Here is a 25,326-nt window from a genome sequence, read left to right on the forward strand (position 1 = left end):
CCCTACAAGTCCCTATTTTTAGCTCCTCTTAGTTACATGTGACTTTACCCCCTTTTCCCGCCGTTGTGTTATCCCTCCCCTTGTTCCCAATTGGCCTGAAGGTTGCAACTCCTCCCCTTGTCTCCCCAGTGATATGTGCTGGTTGAATACCACAAAGAGGGAACTCCCATTTCTCCTCCCCTTCCCAAGGGTTCATAAGCTGTTACACTCCTTTGTTCGGGGCTCAGCTCGGTCTGGCCCTCAGTTGCTGTTGACGAAGTAAAGAGTCTGTTCGACTGTTACCTGACTGAGCCCTCCTTTCTTACACTCCGCTCCGTCGCTTGGGACATCTAGCTGGTGTTCAGGCTTCGCTCAGGGCAAAAGAACCTGCGGAGTTGACCTCTCCGATCGCTGCGAGGGGCAATTCTTTTTACACTTGCTCCGGTGCTTGGGCTGGCACGGGGTGAGGCCGAGGGGCTTCAAAACTAGCACCGCGACAGGGGGGGATTCTTCCCCTCTCTTTCCTTCTCATGAGACCCCACCTGCAGTGCTGCATCCAGCTCTGGGACCCCCAACAGAAGGACAGGGACCTGCTGGAGCCGGGCCAGAGGAGGCCATGGAGCTGCTCCAAGGGCTGGAGCCCCTCTGCTCTGGAGCCAGGCTGGAAGAGTCTGAGGTGTTCACCTGGAGAGGAGAAGGCTGCAAGGACACCTTGGAGCTTTTTCCAGGGCCTAAAGGGGCTCTAGGAGAGCTGGAGAGGGACTACAGGCAAAGGATGGAGGGACAGGACACAGGGAATGGCTTCTCACTGCCAGAAGGCAGGGTTAGATGGGATATTGGGAAGGAATTCCTGGCTGTGAGGGTGCCCAGAGCAGCTGTGGCTGCCCCTGGATCGCTGGAAGTGTTCCAGGCTAGGTTGGACAGGGCTTGGAGCAGCCTGGTCTAGCAGAAGGTATCTCTGCTCATTGCAGTAATTCTGGAAGGAGATGGCCTTTAACCCAAACTCTTCCATGATTCTGTGACCCTTCTGCTGCCCCCATGGTAAATCATCCTGGCACAGCCCCTGCACGCTCTCATGGGGATTAATCTGGCCCCACAAAGTGCCTGCCTCAAATGGAGCCGCCGCCAAAACCAAGCTCATTTGCACATATTTATCATCAGGAAGAAAAAATAGCCGCTCAGTGATCCAGAACATTCATCTCTAAATATTTACAAAGCATTATTTGTCTGAATAAAAGAGACATTTTTCACTCAACAGACCAGGCATATGGTAGCGGCGTGCGGTAGGAGACGAATTGCGCTGAGTAATTCTGAACAGATTTAATGCCAGCAATAATTATTTTTAATCAGACAGAAAGTTCCCTGGGTGATAACTGAACATGCAGCATTTGAAAGCAATCCCGTCAACCTGTGTTGTTGGATATTATTTGTTCAAATGTGCTTGTGGTGCCTTTTGGTACTTCAGTGCAACTTCCACCCGCCTTCCTACCTCCCTTGGGGAAGGGGAAAAAAATAAAAGGAGGGAAAAAACCACAAACTCCAAGCCCTCTGTCATTTATTTCAAGCATGTCTTTTAATTACAGCGCTGCATTTAGATAGTGTACAAAATATTCCGGGCTGGATGCCTGTTTAACAGACTCCCCAGTTGCTGCTTGAAGCTGCTCAGCAGAACACAGTGTGAATCATTCTGAAATCTCTCACTTCAGTACCAGGGAGAATGGAGAACCAAATGTACTGATGGCAAACATTTCAGAAAGAATGGCACAGCAGGAGGGATTTTGCCAGGCTTTGGTTTTTTGTGAGAGCTTTGATAGATGCTACAGGTGAACGCAGCAGGTTCCCAGCCCCAAGGCTCTCCCTGCTGTGCTGCAGGATGAGGTGTTTTGTGTCACCCACCTGTCCTCATGTCAACATGCTCAAAAATACCCTCCCCAGGGGTTTCTGCAGCACTGGGAGAGCACAGCGGGAGAAGGTACAGAAACCTTTGATATTTCTTGCAGACAAATCATAGGTTCATAGAATGGTTTGGATTGGAAGCGACCTTAAAGCTCATCTCACTTTCCACTATCCTGGGTTGCTCCAAGCCCTGTCCAACCTGGCCTTGGACACTTCCAGGGATGGGGCATCATTTCTCTACAGCCTTGGGACTGAGTCCCAGTGCCACATTTGGGACATCTCTCCAGCCCCAGGAATGGGTATGGCCATACCCAGGTCCCTCACTGGTTATTTCCATCTGGGAAGGAGAGGAACAATGGAAATAGGATGCCAGGGACAGTCTGGGCTGGAAACACAATCCCTGCACCAGAGGAGGATACAGCCAGAGGTGAGCAGGCCACACAAATGAGGCCAATGGCATATTAATGAGCAATAAGATCTACCTGGCAACAGCTCGTCCATCTGCTGAATAAGCCCCTGTAACGAGCTTACCTGGGCTCTTTGTTATGCTCTGGGAGGGAGCAGCAGCACCCAGACCCTCCCTGCCAGCTTTGGGATCAGGATTGATCCCCTGCCACCACGAGAAGAGCAAATCCCCATGCTCAGCCCTCAAAAGCAGCAGCTCAGGAAAGATTAAGTTATGTTTCTGGCAGGGCTCAGGGTTTCCAAGTCCCCTGCAATTACAGCGACAATTACAGGGCTGCCAATGGCTGCAGTCAGAGTCAGAGGAGCAGCGTGGGAGCTGCTGGAATTGGAGGGTTGGTTCGTGTAGTTTCCAGCACTAGGGAATGTCAGTTCCTGCTGAGGGGTGTAACCAACACCAGGATCTCAGTGCATAAACCTGCACTGGCTGTGGGGGTAATCCTGGCCCTACAAACCCACAGTTATAGGGGGAAAATGCAGGAGAGATGAGGAAAAGCAGCGTGGAGGAGCTTTCATTTCTGGCCCAGAAGAATATGGGCCCAGAAGGAAAATATTTTGGATCTGGTGGTCTCACAGATGTTCAGGGCATCAATCTCCTTGTCTCAAAGGAATGGTATCAGGAGAACCATGAACATCTACATCACCTGGGGATATCTGACTGGAGATGTGTCTCAGAGCTTAAAATCTCCTCCAGGAGTCCTGAGCAGCTCAGAAAATCCTTTTCAGCTTCACTTGGGGGATCCAGCAGAGATTCCATAAGGACAGCTCCACTCCATTAATCCCCTAGGCTCTCCCCATGTCTGTCAGCCTATTTCCAATAAACCAAAGGAGGTGATCACCAAATTCAGGAAGGCAGCTGATGAGAAACAAGATTTTCTTCTTCCAGTTGCAGGAGTGGTAACAAAACCCACCTTACTCAGCAAAATGCATCCCCTGCACCTGAGAATTAGTTCTAAATGGGATGGACATCTCTGATCCTCCAACTGTTTGCATTCAGGGAAGACAAATGGGATTTTGCTTTCATCCCTGGAGCCTTTGCGCTCGGCTGGGCTGGAGCACACAGCCAGCACACATAAGTTGTTTCAGCAAGGAGAGAGCTCACGGGGAATCATCTTGAAGTGCTATTGTCAGGCTGAGAAGGTCTAGGGCTCGAGGCATAAGAGTTAAGATTATTTTAGGCAGGAAAACCAGCACTGCTTCATCTCAAGTGCAGGAGGTAACTCTGGACTTGTTCTCCACCATGGCCTGTGGCAGGCCTGGGTGCTGAGATGATCCTGGGGAGAATTTGGGGAGATGCTGGGAAGAACTTCCCATATAACCCTGGGCCTGAGCATAGGCACACCCAGGAGAGGCTCACCTGCCCCTGCCAGCACCAGCAGGGCCCTAGGCATGAGCCCTGCCAGGAACCTCCACCAGCACTGACCATAAATTTCAGCCAAACCTCAGCCCCCAAGGCCTGATGGTGGTTTTGCCATATTCCCAAGCAGATTAATTATGGGATGATGCTCAGATTTACCAGTGCTGGGCTCAGAGGTGAAATGACTGCTCCTTATTTCCAGCATCAAAGCCGTGCTCTCCCAGCCTTCCCTGCAGTTCATTATCCCTCCCACCCTCCCAGTCTCCTTGTCCTGCCATAATGAGGCAGGAGGCAGAAGTCAAAGGCGTCATTCCAGGGAAAGCTCTCAGGAACTGTTCATCAAACTTGCCCTTTTCTAATGAGAGTCATCTCATTTACATGCTCATTTAATGCTACATTCCACATCTAACAGAACATTCCAGCCACCTCCTTCCTTTACCTAAAAACCCATTTACAAAAACACCATTTCCCCTAAATCCTAATTAGGCCACTGTGACCCCACATAAGCTTCAGCAAACCCCCTTTGTGTCCAAACAGTACAGCCTCCCAGAGGCTTTATCCAAACACCCTCATCACGAGGTTAATTCCAGCCCAACGAATTAACAGTTCTGAGGGCTTCGTCTGATTAACAAAACTGAAATGCCTAGGGAAAAAAAAAATAGGGAAATCATTCTTGGGTCTGTTCCTGCCGCAGAACAAACACCCTTCTGCCCCAGGGGAGCCTCTCCCACCTCCCTCACATGACCCTTTCCAAAATCTCAAGCGTGGCTGGCAGCTCACAAACCTCCCTGTGAGGGCCTATCCCAAAAAATACCAAAAGCTTTATGATCCATCTGTCTGGAGGCTCTCAGGTTGCAGGAAATGCTGGGATTAACTGAGAAAAAAGTACATTTCTGCCCATTTCTGGTCTGCCACCATAAGGTGCTAACGCAATATTGTGGTTCCCATGATAGGAGCAATATGCAGCAGCTCAGAGTGGCTTTGTGCCCACACATCCTTGTCTCAAGCAGGGCTCAGCATCCCCCACCACGAGCATCTTCTGCTCATCAGCACAGGACCCTCACAAGCTCCTTTGTACCTACAGTCCCCATGCTAATCCTGATATCCATCCAGCCTGGTGCAAGGAGGCATTTTCAGATATTCTTGTATTAACTTCAAATATTCTTCCTCTTTTTTTTTTTTTTTTTCCTTACAAATACCATGGGAAAGGCATGGAAAATACAAATAAAGAATCCTGTAGGGCTATGAATAGTGCCTACTCCTGTTACCATAGGCTCAGGGTCACTGGGATGTTGTGGATGCAAATCAGAGAGCTCCCAGTAATTCACCCCCAATGGGATTTCCCAGCTCAGCCCCCACACTGCTTCCAGCAGAGAATGGCCCCATCAGATCTTCCATCAGTTTAACAAGCTCTGCCTCAAAATTAGTTTTGAGGTCTTTCACCCCCAGCAATCCTATTAGCCCAGCCACCCAAGGATCCCCCAGCCATGTGCTGATCCTTTCTCAGATTTATTCCTGCCCGGTTCAGAGCGATTTGGTTTTCTGCTGACACAGCCCTTCCAGTTAAATCAGTTTGCTTCCCTCCCTGGTGTTTACATTCCCTCTGTATTTATAGACAGGCATCACGTCCTCTCCCAACACCCTTGGCCAAACACAGATTGTATTTTTCAGCTCCTTGCCTAAAATAGGCCCTTTTCCCCTGCCCTCCCCAACACCCCTGTGCTGCACCTGCTGTGATTTAAACTCACCCTTTTTGGGGAGTAAACACCAGAACCCTGTGGCACATTCCCAAAGAGCATTTACCAGAGTCCTTAAATATTTCCTCATCTTTATTTTGCTTATTATGCTTTAGGATCCCATTTGCCTTTTTCCCAGCAGCATCCCATATCAGTGACACATGGGGAATGCACCAAGGTCTTTGTTCTCCTTTTAATTTCCACTCACGAGCAGAAAATCTGCTTCATCTCCCAGATTCTTGAGCCCACCCTTTGCAATATGGCACTTGCCCTGTTTTACATCACCACTAACCCACCCCCCTGCTTTCACAGCCCTTCCCCAGGCCTCAGCAGCAGCACTGACCCTCAGACTCCCCCTGCAATCTGCTGCCAGCACACGGTCAGTGCTTTAGGGAAGGCAGGCAGACTCCACACACTGCATTTGCCTTGCCTAGAAACTCTGCTCCCTTTCCAAGAAACAAATCTGGTGACAGCAGGTTGGCCTGGCATCATCTATGGCAAAATCCCATTTTCTAGTACCTGCTGGCAGCCAGCAGGGAAAAAAAAAAACAACAAGAGGGAGCATCCTCCTAGTGAGTTCTCGTGCTGGGGATTTCATTTCCATAGAGCTCATTAACTCCCCCAGCAGCAAGCTCGCTGCCCACACTTCATAACTCCAATTATTCCCTCCAGCCCCTTTCATCCCACAGCCTCCCAAACCTTGCAAGCTCAAGAAAATGAAATCATCTCGATGACTAGCTCTTTTTATCCCTCTATTTCAAGTCTTTTCTGTTCTCCAGTCAGATGATACCACCTCTGACTTCTCTGTCCACAAAAGGCTACCTTAAGTATTTGATGTAAATGCTGCAGGGAGAAAAACTCACTCCATTTGGGGTTATTATCTCACCAGAATGCCATATATTATCCAGCAATCTCCAGCCAAGCAGGGGGTCTGCTGTATCTCTGCATTATCTTGTTTGGAGCACACGGATTGCTCACTACGTGGTTCTCACCACAAAGAGTACACAAAAAAAATATTAAATAGAAAGCATCCACTTAGGCTGCTGATATTATCCTGGTGAGGAAAAAAAAATAAAAAGAAAAAGAAGAAAGAAGAAAGGAGCGATTGCTAATGGCCCAGGATTCATCCTAAACACACAGAATGTCCCAAAGTCTGGCTGTGTAATATTTGGTGTCTGTAATTCTCCATGTGGCTCTGCGCAGGTGTGTGTGTCTGAAAGGGATGCTGAGGTTCTGAGCAAAAGGCAGAGTTAGGACATCAGAGCTGTCTGAATACACCAGGGGATGGTGCCTCTCACTGCATTTTCTCCTGGAGCTCAGAAACCACGAGGAGTCCATGAAGGTGATCACAGGGCTGGAGCCCCCCTGCTCTGGAGACAGACTGGGAGAGCTGGGGCTGTTCAGCCTGGAGAAGGTTCCAGAGTGGCTTCAGAGCCCCTTTCAATGCCTAAATGGGCTCCAAGAGAGCTGGAGAGGGTCTTGGGACAAGGGATAGAGTGACAGGACAGTAAGGAATGGCTTTAAGCTCAAGGAGGGTAGGTCTAGGTGGGATATTTGGAAAAAAATCTTCCCTGTGAGGGTGTTCAGGCCCTGGCACAGGGTGCCCAGAGAAGCTGTGGCTGCCCCTGGATCCCTGGCAGTGTTCCAGGCCAGGCTGGATGGGACTTGAAGCACCCTGGGATAGTGGAAGGTGTCCCTGCCCATGGCAGGGGGTGGAACTGGATGAGCTTTAGGAGATCCCTCCCAACCCAAACCCTTCTGTGATGCTGTGAATCTGAGTGTCTCAGTACCTCAGTGCTTCCAGCATGTTTAGGATTGGAAAGTTCCACATTTTCAGGCAAGGGGCAGAGGTGAAACAAGGATAATTTTGTAGCACTGGTGAGCTGAGGCACATCAGCATCAGCCTCACCCCAGCAATTTAAAAGCTGCCTCTGTGTTCTCCACCACTGTGGACAAGTCCTGCTGATTGGAGCAACATGAGACAGAAATCACGGCTGCCTGCTGGAGAGGCATCAGGCAATGGGAAGAGCTCCCTGGATTTTGTGTTTCTCAAGGAAAGGGACCCCACCAGTAGCTCTGGTCTCTGGCAGAACACACCTCAGGGACTTCACGGGTATTTCATAACTACATCAGCGTGAGTCCTTTACAGACTTAAAGTGATAAGACATTTTTCATGGCCATGGTAATCAATTCCTCTGCTCAATTAGCCTTGCAGATCTAAGAAAATATGAATCTTTTTTCTAGGGAAAAAGAAACCCAGCATTTCTACAGCAAAGCTGCAGTGGAGGAGGCTCAACAGCAGCAGCTCTTTGCCCTCAAGAGAGTGGCAGGGTCCCGGGGCCAAGGAGGGCAATAAGGGGGGAACAGGGGCAGATGGAGCCAAGATCCTGCCCTGGGGCTGGGAAAGTGTTCAGGTTATCTGTGGAGGCAGGAGCACACAGGGCAGACCCCGTGCCTGTCCCCAGCCTGGGCTTCACCCGTCATTTGCCTTTGCTGGAGGGAACGACTCGGAAAAATCCATGTCCTCTGAGACCACGGCTGGGGACAGGGCTGGGGCTGCAGCTCTGCCTCCAGTGGGCTCAGTGCCAAGGGAAAGAGGGAAAGGGATTTAACCTGCCAAGTATGAGCTACCAGGGAGAATTTCAAACACAAAGTAAATGCAGAAAAGTGCTTCTATTCCCTGCCTTGATCCCCTCCTTGAGCTGGCTGGACTTTGTAAGTCTATGTCCATGCTCGTGGACAGGAGGTTGGGCCAATGTGGTGCCCCCAAGAGTGAGCAGCACAGCCAGGGTCTCAGGGCCCACTGTCCCCACCATGTCCCCAGTGTCATGGGTCATATTGCAACCTCAGCCACCAGCCCCAAAGGCAGCATCTTCTGGCTGCTCAGAGACAAAAAGAAATAATGAAAGCCTCCAGCACAGAGCTCACCCCGCAGCCCAGAGCACAGCACCCATCACAGTTCCCTTTGCTTGGCAGTGAAATAGAGCAGAGGAGGGAAAAACCTGGGGGTGGGGGGGTCTGCCTGCTCCCAGTTTTCTTACCCCTTCCTCAGAAACATCTGGCTGTGGCCAGCATCAGTGCAAGGTGCTGGAGGCTTGAGACAGGGGCTCAATCCCTGTCCAGGGCTGATCTGATCCCTGTGGACGTGTGTGCTCTGATTTCATCAGTCACAGATGATTCCTCACTGCTTTCCTTCTCTCCCCATCTCCAAGAGCAGCTCTCTGGGAGGACAAAACCCAACGTGTCAGGTGTTCCGGCAGGAGCAGAGCATCTGTCCTTGCCCCCTGGATTACCTGCAGGAGCTGCACAGGGGTCAGGGTTTAGCCAAGGTCAGGCTCTGCAGGGGCCAGGCAGCCCAGAGGTTTCCATCCCTACCCCACAGCCTGGCTTTGTACTCTCCTAATGCCCACAGCAGCTCAGAACAGTGTTTCCCCTGGATCAAGGATATTTTACAGCCTTTGCTCCGCAGCTTCCACTCCTCTGTGCCAACCTGGAGAGGTGCTGGCAACCCAAATCCTTCCTCCTCAGGATATTTTGGTTCTCCTCTCTGCATTAGTGACTGTACCATGTGCACCCTCTGGTCCCAGTTTGGGAGGGGAGACAGAAGGGCCGAGTGCTGCTGGGCTGACTGGGCAGGCTGGAAAAAATCCCCATTCTCCAGCTTTTGGAGCTGGAGATCATCAGCCTTCAGGTGCTCCATCCCTCCTGAGAGGTTTCATCCTGACATTTAGCAGAGAGATGTAATTAAGCTTACCCTTAAGCTTAACTCCATGGCCTCAGATACAAGAGGGACATGGAGCTGCTGGAGCCAGTCCAGAGGAGGCCATGGAAAAACTCCCAGGGCTGGAGCCCCTCTGCTCTGGAGCCAGGCTGGGAGAGCTGGGGGTGCTCACCTGGAGAGGAGAAGGCTCCAGGGAGAGCTCAGAGCCCCTGCCAGGAACTAAAGGGGCTCCAGGAGAGCTGGAGAGGGACTGGGGACAAGGGCTGGAGGGACAGGACACAGGGAATGGCTTCCCACTGCCAGAGGGCAGGGTTAGATGGGATATTAGACAGGAATTCTTGGCTGTGAGGGTGGTAAGGCCCTGGCATAGGGTGCCCAGAGAAGCTCTGGCTGCCCCTGGATCCCTGGAAGTGTCCAAGACCAGGTTGGACAGGGCTTGGAGCACCCTGGAATAGTGGAAATTGTCCCTGCCCATGGCAGAGGAGTGGGACTGGATGAGCTTTAAGGTCTTCCTTAACCATTCCAGGATTCTATGATTCTATGAAAGCAAGAAGAATAATATCCCCACCAGCTCTTCCATTACCTATAACCATTGCAGTTCCAGGTTCTCTAATTTTCCACTACAGACTCACACAGGTTTGAACAGGTCATACCTCAGCCTCAGGAAATCCTGACATCAGCTGGATTCTTCAGCTAGTCACCTTTCATCAAATCTGACACCTCCTCAACCCCCAAAATCCGACCTGACAAGCGTTCAGTGCCCTGCCTATGTCCCTCTCTCAGATAATTATCACCATCCCTGTGACTCCATAGCCAGGTCAGTGGGGTATCCCCATCCCTCTGTGCCACTGGCTTCAAAATCCACCCTTGGATTAAATAATCCTTCATTTGGTTGAGAGATAATTGGTGCCGCTCTGTTTGTGAGCTCTTGCTTTTGGTAATGAAAGCCTCTGTTCCAACCCAATTAGCATGATACTCCAAAAAGGCAAAGGACAAAGCTATGATAGCTCAGGGATAAAAATAGTTAGTGGATTTGGATTGGAGGGGAAAAAAGGCCCACAGACACCATAACCTTTTGGCAGACCTTGTCCCAGCTGCGTAATTTTGGGCTGAGCAGAGAGAGTATTCACCAAGGACCCGAGGACGCTGTAAAAAGGCTCTGCCTCCCATGGCAGGGATGAATCCCACGTCATTCCTGCCGGGATGTGCACCAGGAGCTGAAACACCAACTGAGGGGAGACCTCATTGCAGCCTTCAACCTCTTCTCAAGGGGAGGCAGAGGGGCAGCACCAGCTCTTCGCTCTCACAAGTGACAGGACCCCAGGGAATGGGTCAGGAGCTGGGTCAGGGAAAGTTTAGGCTGGATGTTAGGAAAATATTCCTCATCCAGAGGGTGGCTGGGCACTGAACAGGAATGGTCACAGCCCCAAGGCTGCCAGAGCTCCACGAGGGTTTGGACACCAGGAATGGACAGGGAGGGATTGCTGGGGTGTCCGTGCAGGGCTGGGAATTGCACCCTGACCCTTGTGGGTCCCTTCCAGCTCGGGATATTCTGTGATCCCATGAGATGCCTCTGAGGGGTATCCTGGGGAGGGAATTCTGGAGCCTCAGCTCCCTCCTTTATTTTCGGTGGCAGCTGAACCCTGAGGGCTGAGGCGTGAGCGGCCTCAGGGCCGGCTCTCAGCCAGGGCTGCCAAACCTGTATTTCCAGGGGGTTAGCGGGCTGTAATCCCGGCTGCCATCCCGGCTGCCTTGCATAATGGGTTGCATTACATGTAATCCACACACTAATACGCTCTGAGCGGGAGCCAGGGCCGATATTGGAGTGTTCTCCTTGGAAAAACCGGCCTGCTGCAGGCGGGAGGCTGGGCTGTGCCCAAGGACAGGCCTGGTGGGATTCCTTCATAAAATAAACCAAACTTGGGGGTTCTAAGCAAAAATTGGCATCCCTGCAAGTGTCCAAGGCCAGGGGGATGAATTTTGGAGCAGCCTGCTCTGGTGAGAAGTGTCCCTGCCCATGGCAAGGGTGTTGGAACAAGATGAGCTTTAAATTCCCTTTCCATTGTAGGAGTCTATATAACAATTAGGGAATGTAAATGTGTTTGGGATGCTAATATATGGCTACACAGCACACAGGCAGTGTACAGCAGACAGAACATATACAACACAGAGGCAATATATAGCACAAAAACTATACATAGCACAAAAACAATATATAGCTCATAATATATAGCAAATTTCTGTGGCTGCGTGGGAGGATTTACACAGGGAAGGAGTTTGAAGGCTGGAGGGTGAGGGCAGACATTCCCTAGAGCAAACCCCAACCACAGGTCTGAGAGGATTCAGAGCAGAAATCCCAGGAAAAAAAAAAAAAAAAAAGGCAAAACAGCAAATATAGCTAAAACCCCATCCGTGGCAAAATAAAACTGACCGGATTTATGGACAGCATTTTAAATTAAAGGCTTTGCATAATGCACGGGGTTTGTGTTTTATTAGACTTGCAGCCAGAAGCGGGAGAAAGTCGTGGCAAGAGGGAAGAAGGGGAGGACACAGCTCAAATCCCCAAACCTGCCCACCTCCCATCCAGGCAGGGAATGATCACCATCCCAGCGTGAAACAAAACCACGGATGCTACGGGAACAAAGAGCAGGAGATTTAACTCGCTTTGAAAAACTTGTTCCAGCTGTGAAAGCTCCCTGTCCCTACCTCGGGGGTCAAAGTGCTGCTCCCCCCACACCTCCTCCACAAAGGAACCCAGACAAACGCTCTGATGATCCCAGCAGGTAATTAGCACTTTACAACCTGAATTATCCCTGCCGCCACCCACCCCCAGCTTTCCAATACTCCCGTGCCATCCCGATAAATCAGCCGTGTTGGATTTTTTTCTGCTGATCCAGGACGGAGTGAAAACTTTTGAGGCTAAAGAAAAAATTCCTCATTAAAGAGCTCGTTTGAAAATAACATCCCCCACGATTTTTATCGAGGGAATGTGTTTCATGTGGCATTTCGCACACCATTAAAACTGAAGAATTTTTGACCAGCCAACAGTTTTGGTTGGGAGTATTGATGTTTTGCTTATATCTGTGTTTACTCCTATGTGCCAGCTATTGCCATCTGGAAACAGCCTTTTACTACACTGGATTTATCACACAGAGAAATAAGCTCAGTTGTCAAATTCTCTAATAAAGATGAGAGGCTCGCTACAGATCTGAAAGCAAAATGCTGTCCCATATTCCCTATTAGGCTGAATACTGTCAGGTTTCTCCTGTGTCTCTATTTGTGTTCCCTTCTCCCAGACATAATGAAAAAGAAACTGCAGGGCTGAAGGAAAAAAAGGAACTGTGTTGCTTAACCTGGAATGAAAAGTCATTTTTCTCTGCAGGGAAGCACACTTGGCGAGTAGTGCAAAGACATTAAAGATTGAGAAGGAATTCTTGTCTGTGAGGGTGGGGAGGCCCTGGCACAGGTTGCCCAGAGAAGCTGTGGCTGCCCCATCCCTGGAAGTGTCCAAGACCAGGTTGGACACAGCTTGGAGCAACCTGGGAATAGGTGAAAATGTCCTTGCCCATCAAAAGGGATTGGGACAAAGTTATCTTTTAGATCTCTGGTTAGAAAATGCCTAACCTTAAACATATATTTAAGGAAAACCTGTTTAGTAAAGCTGAAATCACTGGGACTTCAGCATGTGCTCCAATCCATGCTCTAGAGCCAGAGCTTCTACTGCCACAGAGCTGGAGAGTCCCTGGAAAAGGGGTTGTCTTCCTTCTCTTCTCAATGCCTGAATATTTCATAGCCCCAGGATGAAGTAGTGAGGGCATCTGTGTTTAAAGAAAACATATTTAACACAGAGAGATTTGTAGCTTAGAGCAAAAGCAGCAGGAATTTTGCCTGTGTTGTTTCCCAGACTCCCCTGAGCTTCCTGCCCAATTTCAGGCTGCTCAGAAAATGCCAATATAACAGAAAACAATTATAATAACAAAATAAAACCTCCTCTCCCACTGCACTTTGCAAGACTGGAATGGGATGGGCTTAGAGAGCATATGGCCATATTTGTTTGTTCATTTACTTATTAATTAATTAATTTGGTTTTTTGTTTGTTTTAAAGTCCTATTTTAGTGGTCTTTAGTCACAGACTCATCAAACAGTCACGTTTCTTGTGACTGGCTGGCAGCACGGACAGAGAATTGTCCTTGGCTGGAAAGCTCTCTCTGCCCAAGTTTATGCCAGATTGGCAAATCCTCCCATGATTATTTCATTTGTTGAGCTTCTGTGGCTGCAAACACGAGGAATTTTGTGAAATGTAAGCTTTTGGGGCCAGGCAACATTGGATGGGGCTTGGAGCAGCCTGAGATAGTGGAAGGTGTCCCTGCCCATGGCAGGGGGGTGGAACAAGAGGGTCTGTAAGGTCCCTTCCATTTCTGGGATTAATGATGCAGCTCTGCTGGAAGGACTAAAAGGATGGGCCATGGTTGGATTTCAGCTTGGCTTCACTCCAGGTTTACCCTGGAGACCTCACCAGAGGCTCCAGGAGAAACCCCAATCCCAGGACCACGGTCATCAACTCCTCTCTGACCTCAGTAAGGCTGGGAGATCATCCCACATCCCATAAAGATGTTTCAGCCCCTTCCCAAATTCTACATCAGCTTGATTTGAGATTCACTTGCTGGCCCCAGGCCTGACCTCCCTGGCCCTGGGAATGGCTGGAAAACATCCCACCTCCACTAAAGCTTGGAAAATCCTTGAAAAAAGAATTTCTGAGGCAGAGCTCAGGCTGCTGAGGCTGAGTTTGGAGCTGATTCCCCAGGAAAGAGAGGGGTAAAAACTGAGTGTTTGCTGGTGTGTATGCCCAGCTTTGCCAACCCAGCTCGTCTGTGGCAGCAAATGGACAGAGATTTTCAGCAATTGAATGGAATAATACACTGGAAATTTTAAATGTATTTCACTCAGAGATAAATTAGTCTGTAATTAAAAGGTGTCAATTTATGAACTGCCCAATGGATGCAGTAATTGCTTTTTTTTAAGAGGCAGTGTGTTGAAAGGGATTCCTAAAGGGATAATGAAGCTGATTTAACCTAGTGGAGGTATAAACAGCCACCCTTTGTGTCACAGCCCAGTGCAACAAACCCAAAAGTTCACTTAGATCACAAAACTACACTTCATGCATCCCTGAATCCCTCTCCTGCACCCATCCAAAGCAGCCAGGAATTAGCATTGGTCTCACAGGAAAAACATGGATCTTGCTCCTTTCCCACCCCAAAAGCTGAGGACATTTTCTTACAGGGGGTTTTCTTCAAGGATGCAAAAGGGAAGGGGAGCACCTCATCCTTAGCTGTCTGCTCAGTATCTGTACAAGATCACCAGTTTAACCAGTAAAACTACTGGAAGCTCAATGCCAGAGTTTCTGAAGAGCCTCAAAGAAACCCATTTGGATTTGTGGGTTTGTGGCATGAAGCTTACCCAAGTTACTCTCAGGTATCCCTCCACTATGGAAAATCCTGCAGCCAGAGTAGAAAAAGCATTTCCCCAAATTTTAAAGGCTTCCTATGAATGTGCCATCCCAGCCAGCTCCTGGAGCCCCACATGTGGGATTTTCCATCCCCCTCCATCTCTACCCCTTGCCTTGCTCCCTGCTGAGTTAATTCCCCTCGCTCTGAGCTGCCCTCTCCTTTCATCCCTCCTTTAATGAGCTAAGTTGTAGTTAACGATTCTCCTCTTCAATGCAACAGGGGTAGGAACCAGGTTAAAATTCGGGGCTGTTCCCTCAGGCTCTCTGCAAATTCAGTCCAAGACAAGAGAGTGAATTTGCCACGGGTGCTGGAGGGTAACTCCTGTCATGGCTTATGGCCACACCAGCAAAGGCAGCCCTAAAAACCCTAAAAACATACTGATTTTCCAGGCAGCATCACTTCCCTCCAAGCAGCTCCAGCTTTACTCATTGTTGATCTTTATGCTCTTTTTTTTTAGTTGGACTGGAAGTTTATTTTGCAAACAGAGCAGCTGAGGACTTGTAAATGTATATATATATGTATTTATTTTTACATGTGTGTGCGTGTGTGTATATATATTTATATATGTGCATGCACACACATATAAATGTGTATCTTCAGGATGGATATTCAAGGGAATTTTTAGGTTTTTGCAGCTTACAGCACCCATTGCCTCCAGCCCAAGGGTGGAAGCTGGCACGAGGTGAACCCAAAACTGAGCCCCTGTTTGGAGAAGAGCCACGGTGTTCCCTCAGTGGCTGAGGAGGAAGGATGGGGAGCAGCCCTCACCAGTTAATTTTAACAAAGCACACATTCTCCTGGCTCCCTCATGGACTTGCATATTTTAGCTCCTATCTTGTGTTCAGCAGCTAAAAAGAGACTTTCATTCCCATTTTGGCTGCTGTGCCTGGTTTCCCATTCCCGGGCTGTTACACAGGCTCTATTCTTGCAGCCACCCCGTGCTGATAAGGGGGGAAGGACGAGACACCCCAGGGCTGCTCCTCAAACAGGTGGGGGTTTCTGCAAGCACCAACTTCCACAAGCCCATCACTGTTGTGGCTGAGGCGAGCAAGGAATATGAATCAGCACGAAGGATGAATTAGCTTTCTGCCCACAGCTCTTCCCAAGGAATTCTTACAGAGATATATTTGTATTTGAGAAAAGAGATTAGAGAGAGCCACATAAATGCAATCCATCATGCACAATTAGGAATAAATGAGGGCAGGGGCAAGAGAAAGTTTCTGTCTTTGAGTCCTTTTCCAGAACTATGTACATATATATATATTTATATATATTTTTATATATATATGTCTCTGTGTGTATGTTATTTGTATATATAAATATGCATGCCATTATATGCATATCTATATAGCTATATATGCTATTATATATATATAAAAATATATATGGGTTTCTGTGCTATTGTAAATATAAATATATCTACAGACACAGGCAGACATATATATACACACACATGTATATTCATATATCCAAGAAATGTTGTTAAAATTTAAGCTATGCACTATAAGTATACATTTACATATATATAATGCATAAATCTTTTTTTTAGATATAGATGTGGATATATAGATTCTATAGATACCTGCACGCTGTACATACACACAAGCAGCCAAAAGAAACAGAGAACCTGCTTGCCCTGCCCAAGGTCTGACATATCATCACCCAAAGGAGGTTTTATCCCAGAATTTCACCTCTTTTTTTTCCCCTTAAAGACCCAGCTCCAGGAATCGAGTGAATCTTTTCTAACCACAGTTTTCTTCCAAAAGGCAATTGGAAAAAGCTCTTTAATCAAAAATTATATTCTCATTACCATTCTTTCATCATCAACGTCTCACCATCAGCATCCTGGTGCCACTCTGGACTCCCAACAGGAGCAGGAGGATTCTCAAGGGACCCCCTTCTACTGAAGGAGGGAACTGATGCATCAGCAAAAACCACACCTCAACTTAACCAAGACATAAATCACTGCAAAACTCAGATTGCCTCACCAACACACAGCCCAGCCCTCCTCTCACTGCCTCTCTCAGGAGGAACTTTCAGGAGCACTGAACTTACCCAAAACCATTCTAAAAAGACCTTATTTGTTTGGGAAGTGTGGGAAGTGAAAGTTTCCTTTAATGAGATTTAACATGAGCACCATTAGGAGCACATTGTTCATGCAGCCCCTCTATCCATGACATGAGAACAAAATCATCTGATGTCAGCAAAACTTCTGGTTTCATAGCAACAACAAATATATTTTTTTTGGTGAGGAAATATAATGCAAATCAATGCTTAGATGCATAACTTGTGACTACTTTATTTCCTGTACTAGAGTCTGTTGAAACACTATTAAAATATAATTTAACTAAATGGCTTCCTGGAAAATAATAACAATAGAAAAAGCCCTTTCTAGTTTAAAAGTCAAAAAACGTCAAAGTGGTTCATGCATGAAAAATAAAAATGCTGTTTAGCTCTTACATAAATCTTTCCATGAGACCTCAAAATAATTTTGGAAGGAAGTAGTGTAGATTGGTCTTCCCTAGTGCTGGGAATCAAGAGCCGTGTCTTGAAGAGCACATCTCCACTAAATCTACTAGAGACAGGTTATTTTGTATTTTGGATCACAGCAGGTCTTTCTGCCTTAGAAATCTGGGGTAAAAATGCCACGCTGTGCCTGTGCTGGGTGTGGCAGGCACAGAGCAGACCTGAGGGATAAATACCAGTTTTACAGGTAAAAAATAATTTCTTAAGCAGAGGTTTTCAGCCTTGATCTGGAATCAAGTTGGATTTGTGGCCTTCACTAAATGGCTAAATTTTATCTGACTCTGGCAGCAGGAGAAATTAGACCATGATTTTCTGAGCAGTTCATTTATAAGCTACTTCAAGGACCCCAATTTTCCCAATCAAAGCAAAATTTGGCCAGACCAGATCTTGCCTTTAATCTTCTTTGTTTCCTGCAAAATAATAGTTCCATCAGGACAATCAAATTTATGAGTTTTCAGAGCTATTTTGTCATAAGTCCATCCCACAGGCTTCTAGAGTTTCCCATTGGGAAAATGGGGTTAAAAGGGTTTTGGAGTGATGGGCAGATGGGCACAACCAACTGCTGTGACAACTGAGGTCACACCAAGTTCTCCCCACCCCTAAAAATGTGCCCAAGTGCTTCACTGCCCTTCCCATAAGAAAAAATGCTCCAGATGTTTAATCCAAACTCCCTGGCTGCCATTTAGAGCCTTTATTTCTTTTCATGTCCCTGATGAGTAATAACAGAGAAACATTATCACATAATATAAAATATTAAACACCTGTTGTAAATATTAAATTATATACAAATACAACCTGGCAAAGATAATACTTGATACATTGTTTACATTGCTGCTGATTAATACTGGAGATTAAAATTAATACTCACACAACATAAACATCAACATGCTTTTAGCATGCAATTAAGCCAAACAATTTCATCAGCACAGAATGTTCTCGTCCTTTCAAAACAAGGCACACTAAAAACAAAGCTGCCCTGAAAATATCATTGAAATCCAACTCCAAGTGCAAAACATTCGGATCATTAGAGATTTTTCCCCCACTTTGGAAAGGCTGTTTTCCATACTAGAAGGACACAGTTGTAGAGAGTCATAAATTAAGAAGGAGGGTGGGTTTAGATGGGATATTGGGAAGAAATTCTTCCCTGTGAGGGTGGGGAGGGCCTGGCACAGAGGAGCTGTGCCTGCCCCATCCCTGGAAGTGTTCCAGACCAGACTGGATGGGTTTGGAGCAGCCTGGGCTAGTGGAAGGTGTCCCTGCCCATGGCAGGAGGTGGGACTGGATGGGCTTTGAGGTCCCTTCCAACACAAACCACTCTGGGGTTCCATTCTGGGTTCTGTGAAATCCCATCATCTCCTCCATCACAATGTCTGTCCCCTCTCTTCACTGCTGTGACAGAGCTGTGAGAGCCACTGGTATTTCCTTACCTGAAAAAGCCATTTTAAAAAGGGAGGAGTTGAGATAATTGTTGGGTTTAAGGTCTTCCTTCAGCAAGGCTCACCACTGGAAGTGCAACCATAGGAGAAGGGTGCAAACCAACTGATCAGAGCCTGAAGGGGTGAGACAAAGGTGATCAGAGGTCAGGAAAACCTGAGGTCTGAAGGAATTGGGGGAAAAAAGGCTGAGGGAAGGGCTTCCACCAGCCCTCAGAGGTACAATAGTCCTTCAGAGACAGTTCTCCACAGCCACTGCAGGCAGGACAAGGAGGGGTGAATTAAAGTGCAGCACATTCGAGGAAGGCTTAAGGAAATCTTTCCGATTAAAAGGTTAATTAAGCAGGGGTCTAGATTAGCTGGAGAAGCACAGGAGTCCACGTCACTGGAAATCTTCAAGAACAAGTTGGAATGATGTGGAGCAGAGTGTCACCTTGGAACTGCTGATGTGTCAAACGCACCTCCCTTTGCTCTGATTCCTCTTATCCCCTGCATTTTATCTCCACAGGAGTCTGTCCAGCTGGATTTCAGCCACATGGGAGCTAAGAGGTGCATTAGCTCCTCAGCAAGCTCTCAGACATCAACCAGCACAAGAGGAGTCAGAGGCCAGGGGATGCCCACAGGGACACCACTGTCCTTGTCTGGGATGTCCCACTGCTCTGAGGGAGCAGCACCCGGCGCTCTGCCTGAAAACCCCGTGGCTGATGCCTCTGCAGGGAATCAGGAGAAATGTAAAGCAGAGGAGACCAAATGTGGGTGTGTAATTAGGTGACAGCACATGTCCTGGCAGATGATTGCAGTGCTAAAGCTTGCCATATGCTCCAGCTCCTATGGAAATCTTCCTCGGCTGACATCATTACGGAGCATTTGGGAACATACGCCGGTCCCTTATGTTTTCTCTGTCCTTCCTAAATGTTGCCAAGCGCCAACTACCTAAACACAATTAACCTCTGACAGCACATTGAAGGGCTCTGCAACAGCCTCAAAGAACAGGGAGCTGCTCCCAAACATCCCTGGAGTGTTCACCTGGAGGATTGCTCTCCAGAGCTGGACAAATCCATGGGTGCACTGGGAGCAAGGACTTGGTGCCACCCAGCCTTCACCCACCAAAGAACTGGCAAATCAGATGTGCCAAACTGGTCCCAGTTTGGGGTCAGCAATGAGAGGACAGGACAGAAACAAAGTGGAGTGGCCAGGCAGTGCCCAGGGCATCCCAGCCACGGCCTGGATCTCTGCGGCTGGAAAGCTACGGGTGCAAATTGTTAAGGAATTTAGAAATATTAGATCAGAGGGAAAGCAAGGGAAGAGAAACTGCCAACAGGGATCTTGTCAGAGCAAATTCCTGCCAATCATTCCCACTCTTTGACAGGAAAAATGGCCAGGAGGATGGAGGGAAGGGAGGATGGAGGAAGGGAGGATGGAGGAAGAGGAGGATGGAGGAAGGGGAGGATGCAGGGAGGCTGTAGCTGTGACAGAGCCTCACTCAGGGGAGGCTCCTGGCACGACTTTGTAAACAAAGAAAGGAAACCTGATCCAGGTAAGATCCTTGCCAGGCTGCAAGGGGCACCTAATCCCCAGAGATACAAAATTTTTGCATTAGCAACTCAATGATAGAGTGTGTTAGAAAGTGTGTGGACAACCCTGGGCTGTGAGGAGTGCCAGCTTTTTGGAAGGCAGATAATTCGAAACAATAAATTCATCTCATTTCTTTTGAGTGAGCTACACAAGATTCAGTAAGAGCAAAGAGGGAAAGGAGCTGTGTTTTTGATGGATAAATAACACCCAAGTCTAGACTGGAGAATAGCATTTGGACAGGTCTAAAACACCATAAAATAGCTGAGGAGGTTGTGGTGGGCCCCAGCTGGGGACGATGCTCAGGATGGAAAAGGGCAGGGCAAGGGCCACCTTTGGGTGCACCCATGGGAGGTGACAGAGGTGACAGCTCTCCCTGGGCACGAGGCAATGCTCCACAAGGCTTAGGGATAATACAGATGAGCTGGAGCTGGTCCAGGAAAGAGCAACCTGACATGGTCTGGAAACAACAGCCAACGCAGAAGGGATTAAAGAATTGGGGGCTGCAGACTTTTTACCATCTGCTATTTAAAAAAAAAAAAAAAAGAAAAAGAGAGAGAGAAAACAAGCTCAGGTTTTGTCTGCTTTACCCGGAGACAGGGTGATAATTGGATACATTCAGCTGCCTATTTTGCAATGAGCAGCTTCACAGCAGTGGTTGGCTCCCAAAGTGGGTCTCTGGCTCCTAGGCTGAGGTTTCCCAGGCAGCACCTTCCCTTTGCAGCAATGCAACGCAGCACACAAAGCCTGGTCACAATTTTCCTCCATCGTGCTGGTCACCCGTGGCTGCTTCTTGACCCCTGAAGCTCACAGTGACGAGATTCTTTAATTTTTAGTAATTTTACAGAAGTTGCACTGTGGAAAGTTGCACACACCCGTGTGAGTTTCACTGGAAGTGTCCTGGAACAGCCACAAACATTTTTCTTTAAATTTCTGCTTTCCACCTTTTTTTTTGCACAGCTGTTTCCCAAAGCATTTCTTTGCAGTAGTGCTTTTTTGGTTGTTGGGTTTTTTTTTCCCTTGGGTGGGTTCTCTGAATTTTTTTGATTCCCAGTGGAGGTCTGGGCATCCTAAGGAAGTGGGATAAGAGTCCCCCTCACACGGGGTGGGCAGAGCAGACATGGCACCCATTGTTCTCTGCATCCGCCGAGGCTACCAGGGGAGGAAATCGGCTTTATCTGAAGCAAAGAAAGACATCCATGAGGAAAATCATTGGGAAAAACTTCCTGGCAGTAGCAGAGCAATGTATGGGAACAGACACCGCAGGCAAGGGAGGAAACAGCCGTGGTTTTAAGGAGCAGCCTGGCAGGAGATGCTGTCCATACACAGGGAGGGGACACACCTGATCCTCTCCAAAGGGTTCCCTCTCTCCCTACCCCATGATATCACTTTTCTGGGGTCCCTGCATCCCTCCTCTGCTCCAGGGTCTCACCCTCTCACACTGAGCACCCCGTATGAGGTTGAGAAGATTCCACCTTCCTGCAGGGCTGGGAGAAGGTCAGGGTTTTTACAAGGCACTGAGGTGGATGGGGGCGAGGGTGGGGGTTTCATCTCCTCTCAAGAGCAGCGTTTGGCAGGGGGAGGTGCCTGGTGGTATCCACTGAAGCCCCCTGCCACTGGCACTGTGCAGGAATGTGCTGCTCTGGAGCCCACCCAAGGAGGTCCCTGCTAATGGGAAAGGCACCTGTTATTCCCTCAAAACCACCAAAAAACAAAATCCAGTTTTCTTCTGCTAGCCCTCGCTGAGCAACCAAAAACCCCAAAGAGCTGCAAGCTGCCTTTTAACCAAATCATTCCCCCTGAACAATATTCAAGGGGAGAAAATAAAGCAGAGGCAGCCCAAGTAGCCACAGCCACCATGGCTTGGCACATGGCAGCAGCCAACACCAAGAGCAGAGTCAGCTACTGGCTCATAAATCTCATGTCTGGTGGGTTTTGCTTATTTTTTTATTTGTTAGGGGGCAGAAAAATCAAGCAGTGCAATCTGTTGGCACTTGACACTTCTCAGATGTCTCCCTGTCCCTAATCTGGGATAAAAACTGTGGGGTGCTGAGCTGTAGGACACATCTGAGCATGGAAATGTGTGTTGGGATGGATGTCTCTGGAGGTTCTGCCACACACCATGGGTGCACATTTCCTGAAAAGCCAGGAAAAAAAACTAAAAAAAAAAAAAAAAAAAGAAGCCCTTCCCTTCCACCTGTGTCCTTGTTAATCAGCTCAGTGGATGTCTCAGCCCATCAGGAGTGGTGGGGGGAACCCCTCCTTGTCCCAGCAGGCCCCCAGGCCTCGTGCTGGGCTCCAAAGCCATTTGGATGCCCATGGAATGGCAGGAAGCCGAGTGGCTCCGAGCCACAGCCCAGGCTGGCAGACCTGCAGGCAGGAGGGTGCCACCAGGGCTCTGCCAACAAACTGCTCCTGGCATCCACTGCTCCCCAGCACCCCTGCCCTCCCCACAGCCTTTCTGCTCCAGTATAGCCCTCTCTGCAAACCCATAGCTGCACTGACATCATTGCTATCACAAATGCAATGTTCAGGATCTCTGCCCTGAGTTAATCCCTGGTGGTCCCTGATATTCCCTGCTTTGACTTTGCATCTCTCCATTTCCAGGCAATAAAATGACATTGCTCAATTCCAGCTGAGGGAAAAAAAAAAAAACATTTCAGCCTCCGGGCTGAGGCTCCCTGGGGCCCGGCAGGGTTTGGGCAGCTCGTGTCAGGGAAAAGTCACAACCCACAGAGGAAGGAAGCTCCAGCAAAGAGGTGTATTTTTGTTACTGTGGCTCTGCTTTAAGTTTCTATAGCTACCAGAAGAGACTTGTCAGGAAATGCTGCTGCTCCCTTCTCCACACGCTGCTTTGGAGTGGAAAAGCAGGAAAGGGGGCCCGTCGGAAATTGTTGTAGCTTCCCGTATTTCAGCACCTCTCTTCCTCTCAGCCCCATAGCCCTTTCTGGGATGGAAGAGCACATTTGGTGATGCTTCACCGAGCTCAGCAATCAGATTGCAGGGCCAGATGCAGCACGGTTTTCCTGCAGAGCTGAGTGATGGTGGCCAAGAATCCCGAAATCCGCTGGGAAGCAGAGCCAGGCTGGGCAGGGGATGCTGCCAGAGGGGTTTGTCCCCAGCCCTCAGGTTTCCAGGTCCTGGGCATGGATGTTGCCTGCTGCTGAGCATCCCTCTGTGCCCTGCAAGGACCCTGCAGAAATGCAAATCTCACTCCATTTTAACTCCTTTTCCCTGATCCATCAATGCTTTGGGGTTTACATATAAATGAACATGCAGTGGAGAACCTTTAAACCACTTGTAATTCTGCTTTCTGTTTTCAAGGGAATCCAGCCCTCAGAAGAGAAGGAAAAGGGCCAGAGGAGAGTCACAACCTCTCAAAATCCAGCAGCACCCCTTGGAGCCCTTGCTGAATCCCGAGGCCACCTTTGCATTCTGGTGCTTGCATGCACAGCTCATTGCTACAGGAATAAAATCCACTTTCTTCCTTCAAACAACTAGCCTGCTTTCCATGTGTTTTCAGGAATATTGTGCACAGTGTTCCACACAGTGCCTAAATTGCTCTGGGGTGCACAGGGGTGCTCAGACACAAATGGGGTGTACATACCATTTCCTCAAAGGGGTTGAGGTATTCGAGCCCTACCAGTAACAAACCCCACTTTGTTCGGGGATGGATGTGTTTCTGGAGGCATCATCCAGATCCCAGGTGCTTCTCCTCCTTCTGCCAAGTGCTGGGACACAACAGCAGTGTGTTCACAGCCCTGAAAGTTCATTCTCTCTAACAGTTTGGGTGTCTTTCCACGGCGCACACAAACACACGCACAGATGTCCATGTAAATATTCCATCTGTACTTGTGAATCAGTAAAATGTGAGGCTGGGGAGGTCAGGGGTTGGGTTCGTACAAACATCCTGAAGTTCAGCTGTTTCCCCAAAGCTTGTCTGAACTGTGAGTGACCTCCTCCAGTCTGGAAATGCGAGGCAGCCGCTGTTCCTCGTGATTTTACCAGCACATCATGAATCTGGAAAAGTCTGCAGCACCACCAGCAAAAAAACCCCACTTTCCTTGAAGTATTCATTTGATGCTTGGCTTCAGCTGCTGAGCAGCACCAGAAGGGCTCTGGGTCATAGACAAACGCCAGACAGTGTTTGGACAGCTTCCAACGATGTGGACATGGACTTCAGGTGTTCCTCTGCCTGTTCTTGCTGGAGCCCTTGAGAGCCAAGGCACAGAAAGTGGTCAAAGTTTCCTAACCAAACAAAAGCTGCCTCTTTATCCTCATTATAAACTCTGCCTCCTGCCCACAGCAGGGAGATGACTCGGGGGCTGAGCCTGGACAGAGGATTTTGCAGATATTCACAGGTGGGAAGGAACCCCAGCATCCTGGTGGATATTTTGCTGCCTGCTCACTGCCATTACAAGGCATTTCACACCATTAAAATCACTGTTCTGTAGGATTACTCACAAACAAAACAAAACCACCTCAGGTCAGTGTTTTAGTTGTAAGTTACTTAACAGCAAACGATATTTGTGCCCTTTTTTTCTAACACAGACCTTGCTACATTTGATGTTGTGTGAAATGCCAGGAGATTACCAGCCTCTCTCTCCTGGGGTCTGCAAAACCTCCTTTTACCACCGAAACTAATTATGCAGTTAACCACTAATGCCCACGAAGGAGAGCTAATGAGTCTCCAGCCAGTGGGTGTTTTATCTCCCCTCTCAGGGATGTGTGCTGCAGCCACACAACACCCAGCACCAACACAAAGCTCCCCTGGCTGAAGGGAAAACCTCGGAGGAGGTGACACAACTGCTCCCAGACACCTCTCCCGCCTCCATCACCTGCAGTCCTCAGGGAAAACAGGGGTGCAGATGTAAATGAAATTATGCCCTCGCTGCTTTTGCACCCCCCAGGACATTATCAGCCTTAATGAGTTAATATTGTTAAATCCTCCTGTGCTCCTCAGCTGGGAAACACGGTAGGAAAGGTGCTTTCCAAAGGAGGCCCTCCCAGGATCCCATCTCCTCCTGCCATCTGCTGCCTTTCCAGGTCCCCCCAGGAGACCTGTCCTGTCCTCAGTGCTGGGTTTATTGCTTATTGTCACCATCAGTTCTCAGTGTTAATATCACAGCAGCAGCTT

The sequence above is a fragment of the Prinia subflava genome, chromosome 5 (genome assembly GCF_021018805.1).
Source record: "Prinia subflava isolate CZ2003 ecotype Zambia chromosome 5, Cam_Psub_1.2, whole genome shotgun sequence".
Classification (NCBI taxonomy): Eukaryota; Metazoa; Chordata; class Aves; order Passeriformes; family Cisticolidae; genus Prinia; species Prinia subflava.